Genomic DNA, 9,670 nt, shown 5'->3' on the forward strand with positions numbered 1-9,670 from the left:
GACATTGATACTCCGCTAAATATATGTAGTAAGGGATAGAAGATATTTATTCAAAATAGGCTAAAAAGGAAGATCCTAGCTTAAAGACTGAGGTAAAAGAGGAAAAAATGAGAGACAAAATAATGACAAGTCATCTTAACTAAAAATTTGAGGACTTGATCAAGCTCCAAACTAAATTTCATCAAAAGGAGAAAAGGTTTAAAGAAGAAATTATCTCCTTGAAGACCCAACTTGAAGAAGAAAGAAGAATTGAAGAAGTGACCAAATTCCAGCTAAAAAGGAAGGAAGAAGATTGTGAGAAGCATGAAGAAGAAGTCGTATCATTAAGGGTTGAAGTCAACAAGCTCAATAAAAAGTTAAAAATCTTGCAAGAGATAGATAACATTGTGAGCTACAATAAATCAAGTCCACGTGAACCTTCATGCAAAAATGATGCAAGCACCAAGTCCACAAAGGAGAAATTTGAAGAAAAAATTGAAAGAGGAATCTTTGTCCTCAAAAGGCAAAGTGAAAACTAGAAGAAGTGTGAAGTTGCTAGTCCAAGAAGTTATGCTAATATTCTTAAAAAGACACCTTCCAAGATGAGCAAGAGAAGACTAGACCTCCTCCACTCAAGAACAATTTCATAATATCATCAAGGCAATCCAACCCACTAAGTTTCTTGCAAGTTATGACAAAAGGGGAGGAGCGTTGATCGAAAACTACTTTAATTATTCCATGATTTTGCTTCACACTAATTATTCGACAATTTTGCAAACTGAAAAAATCACCGATCATTTTCACTTTCCCCTCTTCTTGACTTGCTTTGTGGGCTCCACAAATATTGTGCCTTCCTTAGCTCTAATACCGATTTGTTGGAAAGGCAAAGGAGCCAAAACAAAAATTTCACACACAAAACACACTAGTTGCGGCTCTTCTATTGATCACACAAAACTTGATGATTACAATGAACCCGGTGAAGGGTATTTAACCTTTTCGAACTAGCGACTCACCTAAAATAACTTGATATTCAACCACACACTAAATTCAACTATGACTTAACTTGACTTGACTCAATGCTTAGTTAATTGACTCTCTAATTTTAGATAAATCTCCATGCAGGAGTTAATTAGCTATTTTAACATAATCTTTGGGATCATATCAATTGGATTTTGAGGGAATCCCTCATCTAATTACAATGGATGAAAACATAGATTTAATGTGACTTATTTCGTTACAAGAGGTGGAATTGGTGGTCATGGGCATGCCTAAAACTAAAGCACCTGGACTTGATGGTTTCATGGCTAACTTTTATCAATCATTTTGGTTGTTCCTAAGAGAGGAGATATATGAAATTGTGGAAGACTCCAAGCAATCATAGACAATATGGAGAGGATTGAATGCCATGTTTATTTCCCTGATACCCAAATAAGATTTCTCTAAGGATACAAAAGGTTTTATCCCAATAGATCTATTCAACATGACATATAAAATTACCTCTACGATCGTGATGAAACATTTGAAGCCATTACTCTCCTAGCTTATTGCGCCTGAACAAATAGGTTTTATAGAAGGAAGGAAAATTATGGATGGAATTTATACAACTCATGAGATTATTCATTCTCTCAATACTACAATAAATCAAGGTATGTTAGTTAAATTGTTTCTATCTAGAGAATATGATTGTTTATGTTAGATCCAGGTGTTACAAGCTTCAGGGTTCTCTTCCCAATGGATTACATGGGTTTATTCACTAATCTCCCCCCTTTCCTTTCAATTTTAATTAATGAGTTGCCATCATTGGCCTTTCACTCCTCTCGACATTTGAGATAGGGATACCCTTTATCTCCTTTTCTCCTTCTATTAGTGATGGAAGGATTTGGAATAATGTTAAATAAATCCCACTCACAAGATTAGCTAAGAGGTCTCTCATTGTTTGGTAAGGATCTCCAACTCATTTACCAATAGGTTGTAGATGATATTTGTTGGTTTTGTCTACCTACTCTTCACGAAGCTAAAGTAATTCAAAATATTTTTAAGACATTTCCTGAAGCTTCAGGCACTGTGATAAATAGGGAGAAGACCCGTATATTTTTGTTTAACTGTAAAGACTCTGTCCAAATTCATATTACATTTTTTTTTGCGTTCCATTGTGATAAATTTCTTGTTAAATATTTGGGGATCACATTGGTTTTATATCCTAAAGGGACATGGTGGTGGAAAGATTTAATCGTAAAGTTGTCAAACAAGATTCAAAATTGGACCTTTAGAGACCTTAATTTTGCAGGAAGATTAGTTCTCACTAAGGCGGTCTTACAAGCCATTCTTGTATATGAGATTGTGGCTAAGCCTCTTCCAAAAATTGTTGCAACTAAATTCTGACCTTAATGGACTTATGTTTTGTGGTAAGGAGCCAAAAAGGCTAAGCAATGGTCGTTATTTGGCTGGGAGAAGCTTAGTTTAATGAAACATTCAAGTGGCCTAGGCTTACGAGATCCTGAAATAAATAGTACTACTTTTGGCACTAAGTTTTGGTGGCAATGGATAAAAGGAGGGGATCGAATTTTGATATAAATTTGATTAAGGAAATATGTCATGTTACATACATAGTAAGACAAGATTAGTTATGATAAAAATATTCGAGGTTCCAGCTTATGGGTTTGGGTGAACATGAGTGGGATATTGATACAAAAGAATGTGTTCTGGAATATTAAGTAAGGAGAGAAGGCATATTTTTGGGATGAATCATGGCAACTGATGCCAAGGTTGAAGGAAGATATTACTCTTAGACAAATGAAACTACTCTTGAAACATATGGGTTTTACAAAAGTAACAAATTATTGGCAAGGAGATGGGGATAGTAATCTTTGGAGATCTTGGAAATAAAATCAAGTTTGGGCCAAATTTCTACAGAGTCTCCCTTGAGAAATATTGCATAAGGAGTTGTCACAAAGGATGATCAGATCCTAATATGATTCTAAAATATTGAGATGGGGAACTCTTTCTACAAGCTCCTTCACATTTAAAGAGGCCTACTCAATTGTTGTGGTGCATAATAGATTGGAGAAGGCTTGGTTGTGGAGGTATATAAATATTGATGTAGGCTGGCCAAAAAATTATATCTTCTTATGGTTAATTGCATGGGTAAGGATTCATAAGAAGGGTGTGGAAGGGCCTTCAATTTTTTATCTCTTTGTTAAAGAAGAGGAATAATTGAATCATTTATTTATTTCATGCATTTATGCAATAAAAGTCTAGAAACTCCTTCCTATAATTTTTATCAACTTCTAGGAACCTGATGAGATCACTTGGATAACAATGATTCAATGGTTCATAATTCATTTCAAGAATCCAATTATTAAGAGAGCTTGGAAATTTAAATTGAGATTTATCTTGTGGAATCTATGGAAGGAGTGTAACTACTGAATCTTCAGGGATAAGAAGAGAAATCCAATAATGGTCAATCAAATCTTGTCAAACATTTGAGAAACCGTCTTTATCATACCTTGGACATCACAACATCGGGAATTTGAAGTCATGGAGGCTCATATGCTTCTAATTATAAGACTACATAAAATAATGGTAAATAGAAAACCCACAGGGATCCTAACTAAACAAGTTGTTGATACATCAATTCTTAGGTCCCCTCCTATGCATTTTATTTAATTAAACTGTGATGTGGATTCTAAAGGAAGTCCAGGTATTGCAGGGTTTGGAGGTATTTTCTAGGATGATAAACTAAATCCCTTGAGAATATATGATAATTGTTGTGGGGTAGAAGGTAAAAATTATGTGGAGTTCATGGCCCTTGAAACATGATTTCAGATTTCTCTCAAATAAGGATAAAAGTTATTATAGATGGTAAGGGTTTCCTTAATGGTGGTTAATTGTTTACAAAGAATTATCAATAGACATACAATTTCTAAAGTTGTGCTAGATGGCGACTAAAAGGACTAGTGTCAAATATTTTCTATCTTTCGAGAGGTTATGATTACATTATAGTATTACATACTAAATGGGATGAGAATGGAGTTGCAGACTATCTGGAAAGCATAGGTTGTTCTTCTCCAAATATTCATATTGATCTGTATTGGCCTCTACAGAATAGAATGGAAGTTACCCAAAGATTAGATGTATTACTTGCAAAATATTATGGAAATCACAATGTGGATACATCGATATAGAGTGTACAATTCTTTATTAAGTCTCCCAATATGTTTCAATTTTGTTATGGTTCAAGCATTTCTAGGTTAACAAATTCATGGTGGATATAGGTCACATGAATAACGAACCTCCTAGATACACATATGGTATGTGATGATTGGGATGTGCTTTGTCCTTATATTGTGTTTCAATGGGGGCTTAATACTCTCATGGGTTTCATGCAAGTTTGAAAAAATTAGATGCAAAAAAATATTTTTGGATCCCCTATGGGGGTAAATACATGAAATTAAATAAGATAGGTTTGAAGAACATGCCAGATTTTCTAACTATCCCTCTCTTCATGCAAGGTTAAATAGTAATGAGGGCCGAACAACACAATTATGGTCTTGTCATTTTAAATGTGGGAAGGTTGATGTTTTCAGTATCCACAAACAATATTTCGTATATGCACTTTACCTTATTGTAGCAATGGAAAAGATTGTGGGAGCTTGGAGAGGTTAGGTTATGAAGTACAAGAATATACTAGGTGAGACACACATTAACGGTGGGAGGGATTACAAGATGAATGTTTTCATTAAGAAGTGTGTTAGACACACTACTTGTCATTCCATGGTCTTGCAATGGTATGGTAACAACTTTCCTTTCTTTCCTCATTCATCACAGTACATCATTTATAAATACCACAGATGGTTAAAGACATGGTCGAAGTATGATGGTTTTGAAGGTGATGGGGCAATGGAAAATATGGTCGCCTTTTACTCCCACTCTATCATTTTATAAACTTGTGTTTGGGGTATTCTCATGGTGACCTCAAGAAGATTTCTAGGGTATCCTTTGGATGAGAAACTATGCTTTGTGGTCACCCACACTTCTATTTCCAACTCATTTGGAGAGGGTCAATGTTTTTCATATTATTTCTACATAATATTGCTTTTGGTCCAGTCTTTGAATTCGTCGTTGTACTCCTTAATTTAGAGCTTCAAGGGACCAATTCCATAGGTATCTCATTCAACTTTCTAGTTCTTCTATGTGGAGTTTTGTACCCAGGTAGTTTCTCTATCTCATTTTAAGTTATTTGGGTGTGTTTGGAAATTAGGGTTCCTCATCTAAAATGGCTATATTGCTTAAATAAAAATAATGTTAAATATTTGTGATTCATGTTAGCCACGAGGTATAAAATCATAAACAATGATATATGGTCGGTCTCAAAAATTCTGGTACACAATATAGATATTAATATTTATACTTTAGATATTAATATTTATACTTTGATGGATAATAGGAGTAACTTGCGGAAGAAGTTGTAATAATACAAGTTCTTATATCTATCCACACCTTGATTCACATTGTTCTAGTTCATGGCTATGTTGACTCTCCATTTGATATGATTATGGATTAGGACATAGGTGATATGCGCTAATGCAATGAAGGAATTCTTTTTCTTGTCTTGGGAAAATTAGCAAAGAGTAATTCAAAACCCTGGACCAACACAGATCACCCTAAGTAATTCTCATGAAGATGGCTAAATTATACCTTTTCCTAAGGAAATCATTCAAGTGGTTTGATTTGTAAGAAGTATTAATCATTAATTTATGGTCAATAGAGTGTGATCATGTATCAAGTTGTTTTGTTGAATATTCATGAACATGGAATCCAATTGAGAAAATAATATGTATGTATTTTTTTGTTCTAGTATAGGGGTCATCATTTCATTGAGATGTGGCATTGGGATCAATCAACAATGACTGAGAAAATTGCATAATCAAATTTTATAAATTTTATTTTGTCTATATCTATGTTTTGATTTGATGCCACAATGGTATAATCACAAAATTGTGATGGTTCAAGCTCATAGTAGAAAGACAGTGTGCTTTAGAACTTGAATGTGTACCTCCATGTTGGAGCTAATTGAAGTCTAAGATTGAGTTTTTATTGAACAAAATGTGTATTAGAAGTAGAGAATACACCTATGTGTAAAATCCTCCTATGTAATGCATTATGAAACTATTTGAGTGTGATTTGAGTGCAGCATGGTGACTATGTTGTGTGTTGAGATCTAAGCTATAAGGTAATGGTGGGATTGTTCTAAATTTTAGTAATAGTGTGTTTTGGGTCCACGCTAAATATATTTATATATTTTGAAGTTTGAGTGAGATGCATCAATCAATTGTTGTCGTCACCTAGTTGGTGTGCAAGTGTAGAGTAATGTGAATGACAACCTAGGTTATGTGCAAGATTTTGGGTAGTTCTAGACTAAGTTTGATGATTATGCAGTGAGACAGTAGTTGATGGGAAGCAATGGTTTAGTAAGAGGAGCCCTGGTATGGGAGCCCAAAAATTCTTATCCTTATCTTCAAACTGTAAGGGTGGAAGGGTGGTGCTAGGCAAGGAAGTTGTAGCTTCCTTTAGAAAAAAATAAAATTGTTAATATAAATATTGTATTCCTTTGATGTCATATGGTTAGTTAATGCTCAATGACACTAAATTGTAAGAAAAGTGAAAAAATGATTCATGCCCCCCACAACCCCCCCCCTAGTATTTCCAACTACTGCTATCATAGTAAGTTGTTTCATTATAGTCCAACAAATGGAAGGTAGATCTTAGGAACAAATATGGGAAAGTAAGAAATGCTAGCCTCCAAATTCTCTAGGGAAAATGAAAATAAAGTCTCATCTATTTCAATAATGCCAAAACATACTAAAGTCATTAATGAAGATCAAGTTGACCTAGTTGTCATGTTTCCACTACCTCTGGTATTTGATGTAATAGACTATGAATTATGGAGGATGCTTATGGAGACCGATTTCTAGATTGTATATGGTTGGTATTGTTACTAGAGATAAAACCACAAAGGATTCAAAAGAAGACCATACAAGATCAATGGATATTATACTAAGAAGCTTATCATATCCTATAAAACAAAAGGTAGTGCATTGCTCCTTCACTATAGATATGTAGGAAGGGATAGAAGATCTTTATTCAAAATAAGCTAAAAAGGAAGCTTCTAGCTTAACGACTGAGGTAAAAGAGGAAACAATGAGAGAATAAATACTAAAAAGTCATCTTAAATAAAAATTTGAGGACTTGATCAAGCTAGAAACTAAATTTTATCAAAAAGAGAAAAGGCTTAAAGAAGAAATTATCTCCTTGAAGACCCAACTTGAAGAAGAAAGAAGAATTGAAGAAGTGACCACACCAACTAAAAAGGAAGGAAGAAGATTGTGATAAGCATGAAGAATAAGTTGTATCATTAAGGATTGAAGTTAACAAGCTCAATAAAAAGTTAAAAAGCTTGCAAGAGATAGATAACATTGTCAGCAAATCAAGTACCTTCATGCAAAAAATATGCAAGCACCAAGTCCACAAAGGAGAATTTTGAAGAAAAAATTGAAAGAGGAATATTTGTCCTCAAAAGACAAAGTGAAAACTAGAAGAAGTGTGAAGTTGCTAGTCCAATAAGTTATGCTAATATTCTCAAAAAGATACCTTCCAAGGTGAGCAAGAGAAGACTAGACCTCCTCCAAGTATGAACAATTTCATAATATCATCAAGGCAATCCAACTCACTAAGGTTCCCAAGTATAATTCTTGGTTATTGTTATTCAGGTTCAAATTTTGGGCATAAGGCTATAGATTGCAAAGCTTATAGTAGGGTTAACTACAACAAATATCATCAAAATCCATGAAGCATTTTTAGATGCAGACAAGTCAGAAACCCTAATGGATTCTCTAATAAAACATACACGAAATTTCCTCCAGCATTCAAGTACAACAAATGATGCTTTAAATAACATAACTTTGAAGATATTATACGTTATTGTAACTGTGATATGAAGTAGAATCCTAAGTAGATTAGGCAAGAAATCAAACCCACTAGGGTTTGGAGAAGAAAACATGTTGAGAAGGAAAAAAATATCATCACGAGAGCATCCCCACAAAAGAAAGACACCCATTTCCATTGATGTTCGTGGGGGAGAGAGAGGATAGAATATGAAGCATGATGAAAGGGGGGTCATAGGTGTCAACATCAATGATGAAAGGGGAGTCATAGATGTCTAAATGTTCCTTCCTGATTTCTCATTATTTTAGTATACCCCCATTCCGGCTTCCCTTCCTCGTCATGCCTTTTCATGGTTCATATCAAGGTTTCACCTCTTCACCAACCATAATTAGATTATAATTATAATTGAAATTATTTTTCCCATTTACATTTACACACCCATAGGAGGATCAATAATATAATTGATTGCAATTATAATTATAATTGAAAGTATTTTTCCCATTTACATTTACACACCCTTAGGAGGATCAATAATATAATTAATTGCAATTATAAAACTAGTGGGAGTTAAGTGTTGGGGATACAACCTCTTCCAACCTCTCCAACAATAAAAAATCATGTAATCCATGGAGACTATTCCCAAGAGAGGATTACTCCAAATAAAAACTCAAATAACCTCTAAATAACCCCTTCAAGTGTGAACAACTGCCAAGTGAGGTAGGATGTTCAAGCTATTAACCTCCAAGGCAATAAAGTGAATTAATTTAACCATTGAATGGTTAAATAAACCTCAACATGTGAGCACAAAGTTTAATGCTCAGCAAAACCATAACCAAACCTCCCAATTATCACCAACTAATTAAATCAACATGAACACATGTGCTAATGAGTTGCACAAGGAGGTGGGTGGTCTCTTCCTTAAGTGTTGGACAATGGAAATAAGCTAGATATCCTATCAAAACCCATCAAGATAAGAACATAATGAAAAGATAGAAGCTCCACCTAGGTTTAAAATTACAACAAACCAAGAACTAACTATAACATGGTAAAACTGACCAAATCATAGGAGGGGATTTCTCCACTAAATATGTCTGTAGTATCCTTCCACTCTAACTTCATATTGGAAGAAAGTGCATACACATTGAACCTAACATTATCAAACAAATTTCCACCAAGGTGATATGGCCAATGAATATTAGAATACTAAGTCACGTCACCTACCAACCAACTAAATACAACCAAGGGATGATCAATTAGGCAAGCATATTTGAAAAGAACACTAAATCAGCAAGCACAACCATCCAAAGAAAAGCCAAGTTCACCCAACCAAAACCCTCCATCAAACAATCCAATGCCATCAAGGAAAAGATCATGAAGATATATCCCAAAAAATCCTCCAATATTTTTAGATACCAAAAACAAATCTCAAACCTCATTCAATATGAAATATAACACTCTCTAACTAACTAAATTATGCAAATATAAGACTCTCTCATTAACTAAATTATGTAAATTTTTCGTAGAAACACTTCTGCCTTAATAAATACAGTCATATCAAAATTAAAATCTCACATATAATTTTCATGGATGAAATCTCATCCTTAGGGAAGATATCAACCAGTTAAAAAACGATACCCTCCCGCATGTAAAAACATTTAACACAAATCACACATAGGCGTTTAACGCAAATCACACATGAAGCCGACAAAATTAATTTATGTGGAACTTACATGCTGCTAATACTCTA

The sequence above is a fragment of the Pinus tabuliformis genome, chromosome 7, assembly GCF_031772625.1.
Source record: "Pinus tabuliformis cultivar Carrire ecotype Pingquan chromosome 7, CPIR1, whole genome shotgun sequence".
Taxonomy (NCBI): domain Eukaryota; kingdom Viridiplantae; phylum Streptophyta; class Pinopsida; order Pinales; family Pinaceae; genus Pinus; species Pinus tabuliformis.